The 18,787-nt window shown below is 45.1% G+C and overlaps 1 protein-coding gene across 3 annotated transcripts in view; it reads right to left on the bottom strand.

Annotated features, from left to right (window-relative positions):
* Positions 1–18,787, bottom strand: part of RAB3GAP2 (RAB3 GTPase activating non-catalytic protein subunit 2) — a 695,385-nt gene that overhangs the window by 141,805 nt on the left and 534,793 nt on the right. The window lies entirely within an intron of this gene.

Below are 18,787 nucleotides of genomic sequence, written 5' to 3'. Positions count from 1 at the left end.
GGGACAATGGCAGCAGGCAACTGTCCTGGTCACAGGAGCCCCTGTGCTGGGGCTCCGAGTCGGACGTCACTCAGTGCTTGTAGGACTCTGGGTTCTGGTTGCAATACTCCACTACTTTTGCCTGTTTTTTAGATGAAATTGTGACTGAAGTGCACTGGTTTCCTGATAATGAGGTCCCCAGTGCCAGTGTTCCTTCCCTTAAACATAACACCTGGTCACTTGATCCCCAAGTGACCAGACTCTTCAGCCCCCTGTAAGTCCATAGTAAATGGTACCCCTGGTACCTAGTGCATGGGTATTGAAGAGGGCCCATCATAACTTCTGAGAGAGCCAGCACCAACCTTATTCAGACTGCCATTGCAGGCTTTGTGACAAGGTGCTCCCAAAATTGAAAACACGACCTGGCACACAGCCTGTGTTGCCATGCCCTCTAAACACTGCATGCAATATATGTAAGTCACTCCTCTAACATGGCTTACAGCACTAAGGAAGGGTGCATTGTATTATTATTGTTGTTGTAGTAGATATGTCCCTACTATGTTTTTGTTGATTCTCAGACATGCATGTGCTGGACAATGGTCACTATGAGTTTCCCAGCAACATGATGGCTTCTCTGAATATAGGGATGTTTGGTATCAGACATCTCACATTAATAAATCCTCACTGATGCCAGTAAGAGATTTATTAATAACTGCACCCAGAGGGCAACTTAGAAGTGCCCCCTGAAAACCTACCAACTACTAGTGGGTTGACTGACTGGTCCTGACCATTTCAATTACCACAGACATGTTTCTAGCCCCCCCCCCACCCTAGGTGAGAGCCAGCGCTCTCGAGGTGCAGAGACCAAAAGCCTGCACTGGGCGGGGGTGTTATCACCTCACCCAGACAGGATGGACATTCCAGGCGGGATGCTTCAAAATCCTGGGCACCTTTGTAATGCGACCCAGGTCTATCCAGATGGTGGAGATGACCAACCACTCTGTCCTGACCCCACCTTCGGTGGCAGCACAGGCAAGAAAATTAGGCATTTTAGGAGATGTGCCCACTTCATGGTGGGCAGTACTTTGACTACTGCCTGCCACTTCCTGCAAACACCCCTAAATTGATTATTTAGGTGGCACTCCTGAACCCTAGAACTCAGATCCTGACAAACCTAAGAAGCAAAGGATAAAGAAGAGTCACACCTGCACAAGAGGTAAAGAAGAAGCAGCTGTCTTGGAACCAGTCCCTCAGGCCTTGCTGCTGATCTCGATCGACTCGTACTACAGCTGAGCCTCCAAGAAACCCAGGAGAACTGCCTACCTTCCATAAAGACTCAGGACTCCCAGAAGCAACGGCTCTGCTTTGCAACTAAGTCTCAAGAAGAAGCCAACCAACAGTGCCAGCAAGGTTCACCAGCTGTTCAGAGTCCGAGTTCAGTGTGGTCTCACGCATCTTGGACTCCCTCAAGTCACCTGCAGCCCCTCCATGCAGGCCCCTTCTCTCGCAGCCTTGTGGTAAGAGAAAACTCGACAACTCCAGCAACCACTGCACCTGCCGCCCCTGGCCTCATCTGAGGTGGGTCACTAGTGCCAACGACGTCCACCAGATGCTCTGAGTTCAAGTCCATCCTGGGTCCCCCCCGCTGGACCCCCTGACAACGCCTGCAGCCTCAACACGCAGGACATCCTGACTGCGAGTGCTACCGGACAAAGAAACCTGATACCTAAGGGCAACCTTCCACTCCATCACCGCTGGGCCCTGGAGAAAAGGACCAAAGGTGCACCTAGGTCCCTGAGCAGCCTAGGTCTACTATGTATCTACCTGTTGGCCCCGACTGGCTTCCTAGCCAGAGCCTGTCTCCACGTGCTGATTTTTTAAACTGGAAAATATTTAAGCTTGAAAAGTGCTTTCCTGATTAGAAAGTCTTTGGGTTTGACACATATTTAAAAAGAAGTGTTACTTTTCTAATTTGGTCTCAGATTTATTCTTTGAGGTTAAATGAGCCAAAATGTTAAATGGGCCATCTTACAAACCTCTACTGTCTGTTATGTCTGCCAAACTATTATCAGCCATCACACCTGGAAGAGCAGCACTACATGGGAAAGATGCTCTAATCCTGGAACGGCAACAAATAAAAATCTATAAGCAAGTTTTTTGTCTCCCTCGCTCTGCTTCTCCTTCACAAGTTAAGCTAGAGTTTGGCCTTAAACAACAACAGTTAGACAGGAAATTCCATACGATTTAGACCTGGTATAAAATAAGAGGAAATAAAACAAGTCCTTTGGTTGTAGCTTTATGGAATTCTGTAGCCCAAGGCACAAAGTCAGTATACAATAGGTACCTACAGTGCTCTCTGCAAGAGACTCAAATGACACACTTATGGGACTCTAATATGTCATACCCCCTTATTTTGTTGTGCTCTAAAAAGGGAAATCTGACTGCAATCCTTACTAGATGACAAGCGCAAATCTGCAGGTCGGTTGCATGCTTGGATTGTCATGCATAATTACAGCAGTTTGACACCAGCACAATACTTGATTTCAACATTTCCAGTGCACATTAAACACCAGCTGCTTCCCTTGCAACTAGGGTCCCTTCTGTCTCTAGCAGATCAACCAACATGGAGGAATGGGGCGAGATGCTATGCAGGCAATGCAATGCCGGCATAGAAGACATGGTTCACCTGATTTAAATATGTCTGGCCCTAAGAGAAGTGCACCGTCAACTGTTAAAACCAGAGTGGGGTCCATACCTGTTGGCCGGCAGTAATGAAAATGTTCGATCCAACCGAACCGCAGATAAATTGTAGGCTTGTGAAATTTCTAGCCTTGCAAGTTAAATACTTAACTCACTGCCCCTAATCATCACTTCATAGCTAATATTAGTACACCATGCTAAAGGGTACTGTGCTAGCAGATAACATGAATTTGCCATTTTTAATGGTTGAGACCAAGCAATAAGTGCGGGTTTGGTGATTTATAGGGTTCATTTGTAATCATGCCCATTGAAAAGTTTGCGTACTTTTTGCTCTCCCAACGTTAGCTCTCACTTTTTCTGTTTAAAACTTTCAGTATCAGGAATGATTTCATATTTAGCATTATTTTAATGGACTTATGTACAGTATTATACAGCGAAAATAGGGTTTTAAATTGTGCTTTATATTTTAACAAATTTTAGAGGATTTCCATGTGACTTGAGGCTCGCAATACTCTTTACGATTTACATAAGCACGTAGTTGCAATGTTCATGTACTCCGTTTGTTTTTGCTAAGATTTTAATTAATCATGCAAATAAAGAATCAATCAATCAATACTCTTTTAGTGTGTCTTTCATTTATTGCCTCTGTGAGTACAACAAATGTTTAGCACTACCCTCTGATAAGCCTAACTGCTCGCCCACACTACCATAAAATAGAGCACTGGTCCGATCTACTTTTGCCTCTCCAAACCAATTGGGGATCCACAGGACTCTGCAGTGTACTTCTTTTTAGTGCACCAAATAGAGAGCCAGGCCCTACACTGCTTCATTGAATTTGGGAGCAGGGGTTCTGAAGAGGAAGTTCCAGGTTGAAGCACCTCCATCAAGAGGTTAGTCTTGACCACCACAGAGGGAAGTGTGAGGTCGGGGCTCGAAGGCACACTGGTGGGGCCAGCCCGCTCAAAGATGTGACGCATTAAACTGCTCTACCTGAGCAGGGGCAACTTTGGCTCCTGGAAATAGAGGGAGGCTCGAAGTAGGACCTGACAACAGCTCTGAGGAAACTTGCCTGGAACGCTGATGTTCCAATATCGTCGTGTCGGCGGACAGAGGAGAAGTCAAAGCACGCTTCAACTTCCTGTGCTTTTTATGCCTCTTCCCAGAGTGTCCCGATGACCTGGAGTGGGAGGAAGAGGACTTGGGGCTCCTGGAGCGGTCCTGCGACCTTCTCCACGATTGGGACCATGACCTTTGAGGAGTCACGCTCAGTGGTGTTGACTTTGAGTCGTGGTCATGCTTGAGGCACCACAGACAGACCAAATCAGAGTCCGTGACTGACCTGGCGTGGTGACAGGTGCCACACGGTTTAAAACTTGCCTTTTTAGAAATCTTCCTTGTAGGAAGTTGGCTCTGTATATACTATCTCAAAGTGAGAGGTAGTGTCCACAGAGTCCAAGAGTTCCCCCTAGAGGTTGATGGTGGCAAAATTTGATAATTCTAATGCTCTGTTTTGTGGTAGTGTGGTCGAGCAGTAGGCTTATCAGAGGGTAGTGTTAAGCATTTGTTGTACACACACAGGCAATAAATGAGAAACACACACTCAAAGACTTAACTCCAGGCCAATAGTTTTTATATAGAAAAATATATTTTCTTAATTTATTTTACAATCACAAGATTCAAGATTTGAAGTAAATACATAAAATGCAAGGTACTCCACACAGATAAGTAAGGAACTTTGAATCAGAGCAATAACATACTCAGTAAAGGTTAAAATGGCAATAAGCTTTTTTTAAAGTGGACACCTCATAAATCAACAGTTCCTGGTGGAGGTACGTAAGGTTTAGTTTCTGAGGTAAGTAAAGCACTTACAAGTTCAGTTTCCTGGGCATAGGCAGCCCACCGTTGGGGATTCAAGGCAACCCCAAAGTCACAGCAACACAGAGCCGGTCAGGTGCAGAGGTCAAAGGAGGGCCCAAAACACATAGGCGCCTATGGAGAACAGGGGTGCTCTGGTTCCAGTCCACCAACAGGTAAGTACCTGCGTCTTCAGAGGGCAGACTAGGGGGGTTTTGTAGTGAACGGGGGGGGGGGGGGAGGGACACAAACAGGCACACAAAACACACCCTCAGCGGCACAGGGGCGGCCGGGTGCAGTGTGCAAAGTTGGCATCGGGTTTCCTATTTAAAGCAAAGGAGAGACCCAGGGGTCACTTAGGCGATGCAGGCAGGGCACAGGGGGGCTTCTCGGGCCAGCCACTGACTGGGCTAGGCAGAGGGTCACCTGATGGTCACTCCTGCACTGAAGGTTGGTTCCTTTCGATCCGGGGGGCTGTGGGTGCAGTACTTTGTCAAGGCGTTGGGTTCTTTGTTCCAAGCAGTCGCGGTCAGGGGGATCCTCTGGATCCTCTCTGCAGGCGTTGCTGTGGGGGGTGCAGGGGGGTCGTCTCAGGTTACTCACGAGGTCGCAGTTGCCTGGGAGTCCTCTCTGCAGTGTTGGTTCTCTGGAGCTCGAGCCGGAGGCATCGGGTGCAGAGGGTGAAGTCTCACGCTTCCGGCAGGAAGAGTGAGTTCTTTAAAATTTGCTTCTTTGTTGCAAAAATGTTGCTGTAGGTGAACAGTGCCGCTGTTCTCAGGAGTTTCTTGGTCCTTTGGTTCAGGGCAGTCCTCTGAGGCTTTAGAGGTCGCTGGTCCCTGTCGGATGCGTCGCTGAGCAGGTTCTTTGAGTCTGGAGACAGGCCGGTAGGGCTGGGGCCGAGTCAGTTGTCATCTCCGTCGTCTCTGCAGGGCTTTCAGGTCAGCAGTCCTTCTTTATGTAGGTTGCATGAATCTGATTTCCTGGGTTCTGGGTTGCCCCTAAATACTAGATTTAGGAGGGTGTTCAGGTCAGGAGGGCAGTAGCCAATGGCTAAGGTCCTGGAGGGTGGCTACACCCTCTTTGTGCCTCCTCCCTGAGGGGAGAGGGGCACATCCCTAATCCTATTGGGGGAATCCTCTAATCTCAAGATGGAGGATTTCTAAAGGCAGGGGTCACCTCAGCTCAGGGCACCTTAGGGGCAGTCCTGACTGGTGGGTGACTCCTCCATGTTTGTCTCATTATCTCCTCCAGCCTTGCCGCCAAAAGTGTGGCCAGTGGCTGGAGGGGGGGGGGGGGGGGGGCATCGCAACTAGCTGGGATGCCCTGGGGTGCTGTAACAAAAGGCATGAGCCTTTGAAGCTCACCGCCAGGTGTTACAGTTCCTGCAGGGAGAGGTGAGAAGCACCTCCACCCTGTACAGGATGTGTTCCTGACCACAGTGACAAAGGCACTCTCCCCATGTGGCCAGAAACTCGTCTGGTTGTAACAGGCTGGCAGAAACTGGTCAACCTAGCACTAGCAGTCGGACTGGTATTCAGGGGGCATCTCTAAGATACTCTCTGGGTGCATTTTACAATAAATACCACACTGGCATCAGTGTGCATTTATTGTGCTGAGAAGTTTGATACCAAACTTCCCAGATTTCTGTGTAGCCATTATGGAACTGTGGAGTTCGTGTTTGACAAACTCCCAGACCATATACTCTTTATGGCTACCCTGCACTTACAATGTTTAAGGTTTTGCTTAGACACTGTAGGGGTATAGTGCTCATGCACATATGCCCTCACCTGTAGTATAGTGCACCCTGCCTTAGGCCTGTAAGGCTTGCTAGAGGGGTGACTTACCTACGCCACAGGCAGTGTGAGGTGGGCATGGCACTCTGCGAGGAAAAGACACATATGGGAAAGACAGAGGATAAGAAAAATGAAAAAGTGTCACGAAGGAGAAAGTAGAAAGCTGCCAGAGTGAGCTGAAGGGGCAGGGAGTGGCATTAAATGGATTGAAGAGGCACGAGATGGCTTCAGGATTACGCTGCCTCAGTATTCCGTGCTCGTACATTTAAATGCAGCACCTGCATGTTTAAGAGCGCTTTGGGCCATCATTCCCAATAGTTTCAAGATAAATTTTACTGTGTAGGTTTGATTGATCTGGATTTGTGATATGAGGTTTTGAAAAGCTTGTATCCTCTGTGGATTTGGATAAGCTAATGCTTTTTGAGTATTGACAATCACAGCCAGATATGGTTGAACCTCTGCTGGTTAAAGCTGACATTTCTGGTAATTGGTTATGAACCCTAATGTGTGTAGGGTATCTATTGTACATTGAGGGGGTTATTCCAACTTTGGAGGAGTGTTAATCCGTCCCAAAAATGACGGTAAAGTGACGGATATACCACCAGCCGTATTACGAGTTCCATAGGATATAATGGACTCGTAATACGGCTGGTGGTAAATCCGTCACTTTTCTGTCACTTTTGGGACGGATTAACACCTCCTCCAAAGTTGGAATAACCCCCTGAGTGTGTTGTTGACACTGTAGAATATTGCTGGATTTTATTAGCCAATCGTCTAAAGAAGGGAAGACATGTATGTGTTGCCTTCTGAGGTGAGCTGCTACTGCGGCTGGACATTTTGTGAAAACCCTTGGAGCTGTTGTTATCCCGAAGGGAAGTACTTTGAATTGGTATTGTTTGCCCTATATTATGAACCTTAAGTATTTGCGGTGAGCTGGATGTATGGGAATGTAGAACTAGGTGTCCTTCAGATCTAATGCGGTCATGTAATTGTGTTTTTGTAGTAGGGGAATAACATCCTGTAGAGTGTTCTTGTGAAAATGTTCCAACAGGATATATTGATTTAGAGGTCTGAGATCTAGGATGGGTCTTAGAGTACCATCCTTTTTTGGTATAAGGAAATATAGTGCATATACTCCTGTTCCTTCCTGTGTGATTGCAACCATTTCTATTGCTCCTTTTAGTAATAGAGATTCTACTTCTTGTTTTAGTAGAACAGTGTGTTCTGGAGAGAGTCTGTGAGAACGAGGGGGAATATTTGGTGGAGTAGAGATGAGTTCTAGGCAATAACCATTGAGGATAATTTAAAGTACCCACTGATCTGTGGTGATGTTTTGACAGTGAGAGTGGAATTGTTGCAGTCTTCCTCCCACAGGAGACGTGTGAGATTGTGGGATGTTTAGGAAGTCATTGTTTTGTGGGAGTGGTAACACTTTTTGAGGCAGTAAACTTTCCTCTGGGTTTAAAGTTTTGCCCTCTGTAAGAGCCTCTAAATGACCCCCCTGAATAATACTGCTGCGTTTGTTTTGGATGGGAGGTGGAAGCCTCTGTAGTTTGAAGTTTAAAGCCTCCCCATAACTGTTGTTTCCGAAAGAAACCTCGAAAAGGTGTGGTATATAGGGCTCCCATGGCTTTTGCAGTGTCAGAATCTTTTCAAAGTTTCTCAATAGTAGTATCTACTTCTGGTCCGAATAGATGCTGGAAGGAATGTTAAGCACTGCCTGCTGTATTTTGGGTTTAAAACCCGAGGACCTCAGCCATGCATATCCTCAGATTGTTACGTTAGTATTGATACGTCTAGGGCAGATCTAATCTGGTTATTAGTAATAGCCTGTCCCCCTTCAACATTTTGCTGCGCTCTCTTTTGGTGCTTCTTGGGTAGGTACTGTAAGAACTCTTGCATTTCATAACAGTGTTTCCTGTCATACCTTGCTAACAGCGTTGGGAATTGGCAATGCGCCATTGGTTAGCTGCTTGTGTAGCTACCCTTTTCCCCGCAGCATCAAACTTCCTACTTTCCTTGTCATGGGGTGGAATCTGGTGGCAGTTGTTGCGTAATGTACACTGGGTCTGTTGGTGCAGGCTTATATATTTTTTTATCAATTCTTGGGGTTAGAACCCTAGCTTTGACTGGTTCTTTGAATATATTGTCTGTGTGTCTAAGCATACCAGGCAGTATTGGTAAGCACTGGTAGTGTTTATGGGGAGAGGATAATGTATTGAAAAGAAAATCCTCTTCCAAAGGTTCTGCATGCATTTGAACCGCATGGTATGCAGCTGCCCTAGATATGACTCGTGTGTAAACTGCACTATCCTCTGGTGGTGAAGGTTTTGTAGGATAAAGATACAGATCATTGGACTGCATAGGGTCTGAGTCATACAAGTCCCAAAGGTCCACTGTATCTCCCTGTGAGTAAGTGTGGAAGTGTGATGGTGAAGGTAGTGGTTGTGGGGTAGTAGTGTTGTGTAGTAATTTTAGTTATAGCTCCATGCACGTTATTTCAACATACTAGGCCTGCTACTGTGCACTTTAACCTAGATATATTTTATTCGGCTTCGCTTTATTATTGTTACAGTAGCTGCTTTTACTTTCTTGTTTTATTTTCTCTCTATCTAACTGTTTTTGCCTAGGCCAGCACTCTGTTCTCAAACAAGACATTCTTGTTCACTCTCTGCTTTTTCAAGGCTGCAGCAAGATAGGTTGCTGGTGAACGTAGTATAAGTTTGGTCTCTGGCATTCGTAGAAAAACACACATCCTTGCGTAGGGACATTTTCTCAGAACATCAGCTGTTTTATTATAAAAACACTTCTCTGTCCCTTACATGTTAGAGGGAGATTCCAGCCGGAGAACCACAACTGTATGCTGATTGCTGAATGCTTTGCTACAGCTGCTTTTGCAGACTTCAGGCCTTTGCTCAGGTATGGGGGATGATGTCTTCCCAGGGGAACCTGATCGGCAGAATTAGAGCTTAACACGTTGTGCTCTATTTTAGCCTAGGTAGGAATTAGTCTATTGACTCTAGTGACAATATGGTAGCATTATTCCTATGCTTCACTCTCCTTGTCACAATATTAATCTTGTCATGCTGTATCGTCCTGGTTAACACAGCCCACGCTTTGCTATCCAAGATGCAGTCGCTTCATTAAAAAAGTATTGAAACATATACTGCCTCGGTTTGTCATTGTGTATATGAGACTAATGTAACTGAAACTGATGAGTGCCCACGGCTTCCCTGAGAAACCAGTTATGTCATGCTCTCGACTGCCCAATCATCCCAGCCCTTGTGTAGAGATGAGGCGCTGATAGTTAGCCAGAGCAAAACCCGGATTAGGGAGACAGGTGTCACCTGTAGTGGGCTGGACTCAGTCTCCCACAACGCAGGCGATCCTGCCGCTCGAAATCCAGTAGTCTCATTAGAATAATGAGAGCCTACGCAACAGTAAATGGTGGAGAAAATGAAAGCTGTGGCGAATGTGGTGGAGAAAGCTGGAGAGGTAGTGGCTTCTCCTTTGTCTTAAATCAGTGGTTCCCAACCTTTTGACTTCTGTGGACCCCCATTTTATCAATACTGGAGCCCGGGACCCCCACTGAATCATTATTGGAACACGGGGACCCCCAAGGAGTCATTACTGATAGCTGGGACCTAATATTATTACATTTTTTAAGCAGCCGCGGACCCCCGGAGGAGGCTTTGCGGACCCCCAGGGGTCACCGGCCCACAGGTTGGGAACCACTGTCTTAAATTTTGTTGCTGGTGGTGGAACAGTATCAAGAGTCTCTTGAAATGCCAGCTTCCTTTTAGTCTGTGGAGGTGGAGAAGCAATAATTTTCCAGTCTCTTTATGGATATGTATTTTTCTCTGTTTACTGTCCATAGCCTCAAAAATTGGTTGGATATCAGATTCCTCTGTTTGATATTCTGATGTTTTTGTGCCCTTATAGGATTGTTCACTGGTTTTTTTGGTCATATGCTTTGATGGCTTGAAAGTCTTGTCTCTTTTTTGTAGAAGGATGCTTTCGGCTCCGAAACGGTGCCAAGCTTTTTCAATCCTGAAGATAGCAGCTGAGGTTTTGGTTCAGAAGCCGGATGCTGTTATTTCGAATCCAAAGATTGTAGACGTTGGCTCGGCAGTGGAGCTTCTTATCTTTTTGCTCGACTCTGGCACCGAAACAGGCATGGCCTGTTGATGGGGTGACTTGGCTTTTTTCGGCGCTAAACCCGAAGGCTGGTCGCCGACAAATTTCTTTTGGGTGGGACCATGGCTTTCCAGCAGTGATGCACACAAGGCCTTGGTAGATTTTTTGGAAGTGGGTGTAGGGGCAGGTGTACTCACACGCTGAGCTGCTGTGATCAGTTGGCTGTCTTCTTCTGATCCTGGGTCAGAGTCAGAATCTTGAATCGAAACAGCCGTCTGTTCCTGCTCCTCCTCTAAGGTGATGGTGGCCTCTGTATATTTCAACGCCATTTCGAGTTTTGTTGCTCTTCGGTCAAGCAGCCATCTGCAGCTGCACATGCCACCGAACACACACACACACACACATATATATATATATATATATATATATATATATATATGGAAAATGTCACTTACCCAGTGTACATCTGCTTGTGGCATGTTCCGCTGCAGATTCACATGCTATGTTTAGGTGTTGGGCTCGGAGTGTTACAAGTTGTTTTTCTTCGAAGAAGTGTTTTCGAGTCACGGGATCGAGTGACTCCTCCTCTTCGGCTCCATTGCGCATGGGCATCGGCTCCATCTTAGATTCTTTCCCCGCAGAGGGTAAGGTAGAAGTGATAGAGTATAAGGAAAAGAGATGTCCATGCAAATGGAATTGAAATATATATATATATATATATATATATATATATATATACATACACATATGTTTGTTGTAACTCTAACGGCTACAGGCTCCCGGGGAGGTGGGTGGACGCATGTGAATATGCAGCAGAACATGCCACGAACAGATGTACACTGGGTAAGTGACATTTTCCGTTCGATGGCATGTGTAGCTGCAGATACACATGCTATGCATAGACTAAAAAGCAGTTTTTCCTCCCATAAGCGGTGGTCAGCCTGTAGGAGTTGAAGTTGTTTGAAATAGTGTTCTTAGTACAGCCTGTCCAACTGTGGCTTGTTGTGCTGCTAACACATCTACACAGTAATGCTTGGTAAATGCATGGGGTGTTGACCAAGAGGCTGCTTTACAAATCTCTGTCATTGATATGTTTCCTAAAAAGGCCAATGTTGCATCCTTTTTCCTGGTAGAATGTGCTTTTGGTGTTCCTATAGCTGTCTTTTGGCTTTTAGGTAACACGTTTGGATGCACTTTACTATCCATCTAGCTAGTCCTTGTTTTGAGATGGGATTTCCAGTATGTGGTTTTTGGAATGCCACAAATAACTGTTTAGTTTTTCTAAATGATTTTGTTCTGTCAATGTAATACATTAAAGCTCTTTTAATGTCTAATGTATGCAGCGCTCTTTCTGCTACTGAGTCTGACTGTTGGAAGAAGACTGGAAGTTCCACAGTTTGATTGATATAAAACGGTGATATGACTTTAGGTAGGAATTTTGGGTTTGTGCGAAGTACTACTTTATGCTTGTGTACTTGTATAAAGGGTTGTTCAACAGTGAATGCTCGTATTTCACTAACTCTTCGTAATGAAGTGATTGCAACGAGGAATGCTACTTTCCACGTTGGATATTGAATCTGACACGAATGCATGGGTTCAAATAGTGGACCCATGTGCTGTGTGAGTACAATATTGAGATTCCATGAAGGCACTGGTGGCGTTCTTGGTGGTTTGATACGTTTTAGCCCTTCCATGAAGGCTCTGATAACAGGGACTCTAAATAGAGACGTATTTTGTATATTTTGTAAATACGCTGAAATAGCTGTGAGATGTATTTTAATGGATGAAAAATCTAAATTTGCTTTTTGTCGATGAAGTAAGTAACCTACAATATCTTGTATGGATGTGGAAAGAGGTGTAATTTGTTTGGATTGACAGTAAAAGACCAACCTTTTCCATTTGATTGCATAGCACTGCCTGGTAGTGGGTTTTCTTGCTTGTTTAATGACTTCCATACATTCTGGTGGAAGATGTAGATATCTAAGACTTCAGGAGCCAAATTGCTGGATTTGGATGCCTGATTAATTGTTTGTTTTGCGTCAACAGATCTGGTCTGTGTGGCAGCTTGATGTGTGGTATTAGTGATAGGTCTAACAATGTCATGTGCCATGGTTGACGTGCCCACGTTGGTGCCATAAGTATGAGTTTGAGTTTGTTTTGACGCAGTTTGTTGACCAGAAATGGAATGAGTGGGAGAGAGGGAAAAGCGTAAGCAAATATCCCTGACAAATTGATCCATAGAGCATTGCCCTTGGATAGAGGGTGTGGGAACCTGGATGCAAAGTTTGGCATTTTGCGTTTTCGCTGGTGGCGAATAGACCTATGTCTGGTGTTCCCCATTGGTGAAAGTATTTGTGAAGTACTTGGGAGTGAATTTTCCACTCGTGTGTTTGTTGATGATCCCAGCTGAGAACAGCTGCTAATTGATTGTGTATCCCTGGAATGTATTGTGCTACAGGGTGAATGTTGTTGGGTATTGCCCAATGCCAAATCTTTTGTGCTAGAAGGCATAGTTGTGATGAGTGGGTCCCTCCTTGTTTGTTTAGGTAGTACATTGTAGTCATGTTGTCTGTTTTGATGAGAATGTGTTTGTGAACGAGAAGAGGTTGAAAGGCTTTGAGTGCTAGAAATACGGCTAGCAATTCTAAGTGGTTTATGTGAAGTTGTTTGTGTTTGTTGTCCCATTGTCCCTGAATGTTGTGATTTATGAGGTGTGCTCCCCATCCAATCATTGATGCATCTGTTGTAAGTGTGGCTTGAGGCACAGGGTCTTGAAATTGCCGCCCTTTGTTTAAATTTGTGGAATTCCACCACTGAAGCGAGATATGTGTTTGGCGGTCTAGCAAGACAAGATCTTGAAGTTGACCATGTGCCTGTGACCATTGTTTTGCAAGGCACTGTTGTAAGGGCCACATGTTTAGTCTTGCATTGGGGACAATGGCGATGCATGGTGCCATCATGCCCAACAGTTTCATGACAAACTTGACTGTGTACTGTTGGTTCAGCTGAATTTGTGGTAATATATTGTGGAATGATTGGACCCTTTGTGGACTTTGGGTTGCAGGTGCCGTTTGGGTATTTAATGAGGCTCCTAAATACTGTTGAACTTGCGCTGGTTGTAAGTGAGATTTTTGGTAGTTTATTGAGAACCCTAGTGTGTGTAGGGTCAGTATTACATAACGTGTATGGTGTTGACACTGTGTCTGACTGTTGGATTTTATTAGCCAGTCGTCGAGATATGGAAAGACATGGATGTGTTGCCTTCTTATGTAGGCTGTGACTACGGCAAGGCATTTTGTAAATACTCTGGGAGCTGTTGTATTCCTGAAAGGTAACACCTTGAACTGGTAATGTTTTCCTTGGATTACGAACCTGAGATATTTTCTGTGCGCTGGATGGATGGGTATGTGAAAATACGCATCTTTGAGATCCAGTGTTGCCAAAAACTCTTGTTGTTGTAACAGTGGGACTACATCCTGTAGTGTTACCATGTGAAAGTGTTCTGATAGGATGTAAAGATTGAGAATTCTGAGATCTAGTATTGGTCTCAATGTTCTGTCTTTTTTGGGAATGAGGAAATACAGGGAGTAAACCCCAGTTCCTATTTGATGATGCGGTACAAGCTCTATGGCTTGTTTGAGTAATAGTGATTGTACCTCTGTTTGCAATATTGAAATGTGTTGGACGGAGAGTTTGTGTGGTTTTGGAGGTATATCTGGAGGAATTTGTGCGAATTCTATGCAGTAACCATGCTAGATAATGGATAAGAGCCAATTGTCTGTTGTGATGGGTAACAAGTGTGTGTGGAACTTTTTCAGTCTTCCTCCCACAGGGGAAGTGTGGTGAGGGAAGATGTGGAGCCAGTCACTGCTTTGTGTGTGTGGTTTGCTTGGAGGGCTGATATTTTCCCCTACCTCTGGGGAATTGGCCCCTGTAGGTTCCTCGAAACCCCCCTCTTTGGTACTGTGGCTGGTAAGACAGTTTTGATTGTGAGGTAGATGTCTCAGATGTTTGGGCTCTAAAACCTCCCCTGTATAGAGGCTTTCGAAATGAGCCTGTGTACTGTGTTGAATAAAGAGTCCCCATGGCTTTAGCAATGTCAGAATCCTTTTTCATTTTTTCGATGGTTGTATCAACCTGTGTGCCAAACAGCTGTTGTTCATTAAATGGCATGTTAAGGACAGCTTGCTGGATTTCGGGTTTAAAGCCTGACAACCAAAGCCACGTGTGTCTTCTAATGGTGACCGCAGTATTGATTGTTCTTGCTGCTGTGTCTGCAGAGTCTAACGCTGACCTAATTTGATTATTTGTAATAGCCTGCCCTTCCTCGACTATTTGCTGGGCTCTTCTCTGTTGATCCTTGGTGAGATGTTGGATGATATCTTTCATATCATCCCAGTGGGCCATACCGTACCTAGCCAGTAGTGCTTGGGAGCTGGCTATTCTCTATTGATTAGCTGCTTGTGATGCTACTCTTTTACCAGCAGCACTGAGTTTCCTGCTTTCTTTATCTGGTGGCGGTGCATCACCAGACAACTGGGAGTTTTCCGTGCTGCGCTAACCACTACGGAATCTGGAGGTAGCGGCTGGGTAATGAAAGCTGGGTCAGAAGGGGGCGGCTTATATTTCTTTTCTACCCTAGGAGTGATTACTCTTGCCTTAACTGGTTCCTGAAAAATCTGATGTGCATGTTTTAGCATGCCAGGAAGCATGGGTAGAGACCGGTACGTAGTGTGAGTTGAGGACAACATATTAAATAGGAAATCATCCTCAAGAGGTTCTGTGTGCATGGCTACGTTATGGTATGATGCTGCCCTAGCTAGAACCTGAGTGTATGAGGTGCTATCTTCTGGGGGTGATGGTTTTGACGGACAGCAGTCTGGACTGTTGTCAGAAATGGGATCATCGTAAAGGTCCCATGGGTGGACATTACCTTGGTGTGATTCTGCAGAGTGTACTGGAGACTGTGCAGTGGGGGTAGTAGGTGGAGAGACAGTTAGGTGAGAAGAATGAGGAGGAGACTGGGGAGGTGAGAACTGAGGAGGTGGAGATTTTTGTTTGGGTTTTAGCACTTTAGCTGGCGGCTGATCAGTGACCAAATGTCCTTGAAAGGCCAGCTTCCTCTTTGCTTTTAGAGGAGGTGCAGTGAGGATCTTGACCAGTGTCTTTATGAATTTGGATTCTGGCCTGCCTTTCATCAAATTCCTCCATTTGCGTAAGTTCCTCAGAAAATCTATGGCTTTCTTTGAGTTGTTTGGAAAGTCCATGCTCCTCTGTATATATAGGTCTTTTCGGCTCCGAAGCTGGTTTCCTCAGGATCGAAAGGTCTGGAGTAGATGTTGGCCTCAGCTCCTAGAGGGATTTTCGAGGCTTCGACTCGATGGGTCGGTGTTTTACTATTTTGGAGCCTGTGCTTCGGCTCGAGTCCAAAGGCTTCGGTGGCGTTGCCTTTCTCGGTGCCAAAGTTGTTGCTTGGTCACCGGAAGTCTTTTTATGGGTGGAGTCATGGCCTTCTTGCAGTGGCGTCCCCGAGGCCTTGTGTTTGGGTGGGACAGGGGCAGGCGTACTCACGTGCTGTCCTGTCGTGATTGGTCTGTCATTGTCGGACTCTTGCTCGGAGTCGGACCCCCGAATGGAGACTGCGGTGTGCATAATTTCCTCTTCTTCCACGTCAAGATGTTCAGTGCTCCTCGACGCCATTTCAAACATTCACGCTCTTCGGTCTCGTAGAGCCTTCTTCGAGCGGAGGGATCTGCAGGCCTCGCAAGTATCCTCTCGGTGGTCTGGCGATAGACACAGGTTACAGACAAGATGTTGGCACGTATAAGGGAACTTGGCGTGGCACCGAGGGCAGTTCTCCAGGCACTGCAAATGGGTTATTTGCTTGCCGCTCATTTAATCTGTAGTGTACCACATCCCATGTGGCATATGCCTCTAAACCAGGGGACAATTATGAAATGCAGTTGCCCATAAGGTATCATTGTTCTACCATTCAATGATGGTCAACACGTGGGTTCTTAATGTATGGACAACGCTGGAAATGTAAAATAATATTAGGCTATTTACAATATATTTGCATAACAGACAACTGCTGCTGTTTAGAGTTATTACACGCATAAGACGGCTGTGTATAGAAGGCAGCATGTTTTTTTCTACTTGTATTATTTTTATTTATCTTGCATATGTTGTTAAATTTGTGTGTGTTTTACTGTGGTTTTGTCAGAGGGTGAATTCAAGAATGAGTCAATGAGTGTATGTACGAATGCATGAATGCAAAGATGAGTGACAGAGTGCATGTATGATGACTTACTGAGTGGCTAAAGCCATCAATGACACAAAATGCTTTTATTCAAAAGCCACATCTATTGCTTGTTTTAAGATTATAATTATACACAGTTGTTTCAAAATAAAGTGGCAGTACTCAATACCCATCCATCCTTTGTTGTAATGGCAAATTCAGATTTACAAACATCATATACTTTACAAATGATGCTGCCCAGTTTGATTACTTTATGTACTTTTCACAAGGCCTTTGCCTCCATTATTTATCAAAGGCTTATTGTTGGTGGTATGTTTTTTTACCAGCTCTGACAAAATTTGTATGGTGGCAATGTAGTTTTTTTTATACAACGGCACCAAGATCCAATATTATCAGTGCTGTTCTGAGAGAAGTCATCTTTTCCAAGGTGGTAGATCACCCAATCAACTGAGAAAACAGGCATGATTCTACTTAACATGTAATAGGTGGTATTCAACTGGAGATGCCAGGAAGATATTTGCAAATAAATGCCACCAGGCCTCCTGAAACTGTTTAATTTGAATTTTGTCCCAGATGGAGTCATGGTAGTGGAGTACTTTACATCCACCGTCGTTCCTTTACTTGGAGTTCACTGTCAGCCCTCCAGTGAACTCTATGGTTTGTCAAAACATAGGTCCATACAAAGCCAATCAAAAGTTTGGTATGCATACGCCATTGGTGACTGATGCTTACACCAAACTTTTAAAAGTTTTTTTTATTTTCCAAAATTAAGCTCCCAAAGGAGGAATTTATTTTTTGGTAAAGAAAAAACAAATGGTGCCAGCACAATAAAAGTTTTTTTCCTATGTAGTGGGGGCCTGTTTTTATTTTTTATGTCCCTCACTACAAGGATATTCCTGGTGGGGACAAATAGTAACAAAAACCATCCAATTGACCCCTCTAAATAGGGAGGACTGTTGGATGGGTTCCCTCTGATGGCCTGTACTCCCTGGATGTGAAATATCTCACTGGCCATCAACCACAAGCCTTGCATGTAAAGTTCCAGGAGGTAGACACCAGTCAGGGACCTCAATGCCACTTTGGCAGAGAAAAAAACTCTTTGGTCAAATGCACCAATGCGCTTTGACTCTCTGTCTAGAAGCGCACTAAAGAACGCAGTGGGATTAACCTTGCTGGTGGAAGCCTGAACCAAAAAGCTCACTGCTGAGTCAAAAAGGCCAGGGGCACTCCTATGACATCAAGCTAGTGGGCAATATACAGGGGGAGTTGAGCACAGCTTTGACAAAGCCACTATTAAGGTTCCCATCATTAAAGGCAGCAAGGGCTCAGACGCTGCAGGCCAATGCTGTAAAAGTTCAGTCCTTAACTATTCCTAAGTCCCTATGGTGGGTAGCTGGAGAACCAACATGTATACTGCACTGCAGACTACTTCTACGAAGGAGGCACACTGTTCAGGAAGAGGCCCTCATGGGAAGTCTATCTCTGTCTCGGGAAATCCAAGCAACTGTCATTCTGTATATCCAAGTATAGGCCAGCACCAGTGCGTGGCCAGACTTGGAAAAGGCTTTTAATTGGATGATGGCAGGGGAATGGGATCCTTGAGTGCCAACTGGGTGACTTCTCCTTGAGGCAGAATAGATGAGACAGGTTTGAGACATGATTGGACGACTTTGTCTTCCCAGAAGAGAATTACCTGGAGTGGACTGGGACCTAGACCTGGCCCTGGCCTAGACTTGAAATAGGAGCGAGTCCATTGATTAGATTATGACCTACCTCACTTTTTGTGTTCGGCAATGTGCAGCCTTGTCTCCTACACCGGATCACCTTTGGTTGTTTCATAGATCATTTAACACATGACACTGAGTCATGACAAGAGCCTAGACACTACAGGCAGACATTGTATGGATCTGTGACCAACGTGTTTCTTGCAGTTGAAGCACGGCTTGAAGCCTGTGTTTTTTTTCAAGGGGACATTTCACCAGCACACCGTCCATTTGTTGCAAATATACTGGTGTTTGCGAAAACCAACAGATTGGAGTGGAGCTCCGGAGAAGAAGAAACTGAT

The sequence above is a fragment of the Pleurodeles waltl genome, chromosome 5 (genome assembly GCF_031143425.1).
Source record: "Pleurodeles waltl isolate 20211129_DDA chromosome 5, aPleWal1.hap1.20221129, whole genome shotgun sequence".
Taxonomy (NCBI): domain Eukaryota; kingdom Metazoa; phylum Chordata; class Amphibia; order Caudata; family Salamandridae; genus Pleurodeles; species Pleurodeles waltl.
The sequence above is the reverse complement of the archived record's forward strand: the minus strand, read 5'-3'. Positions and strand labels throughout refer to the sequence as shown.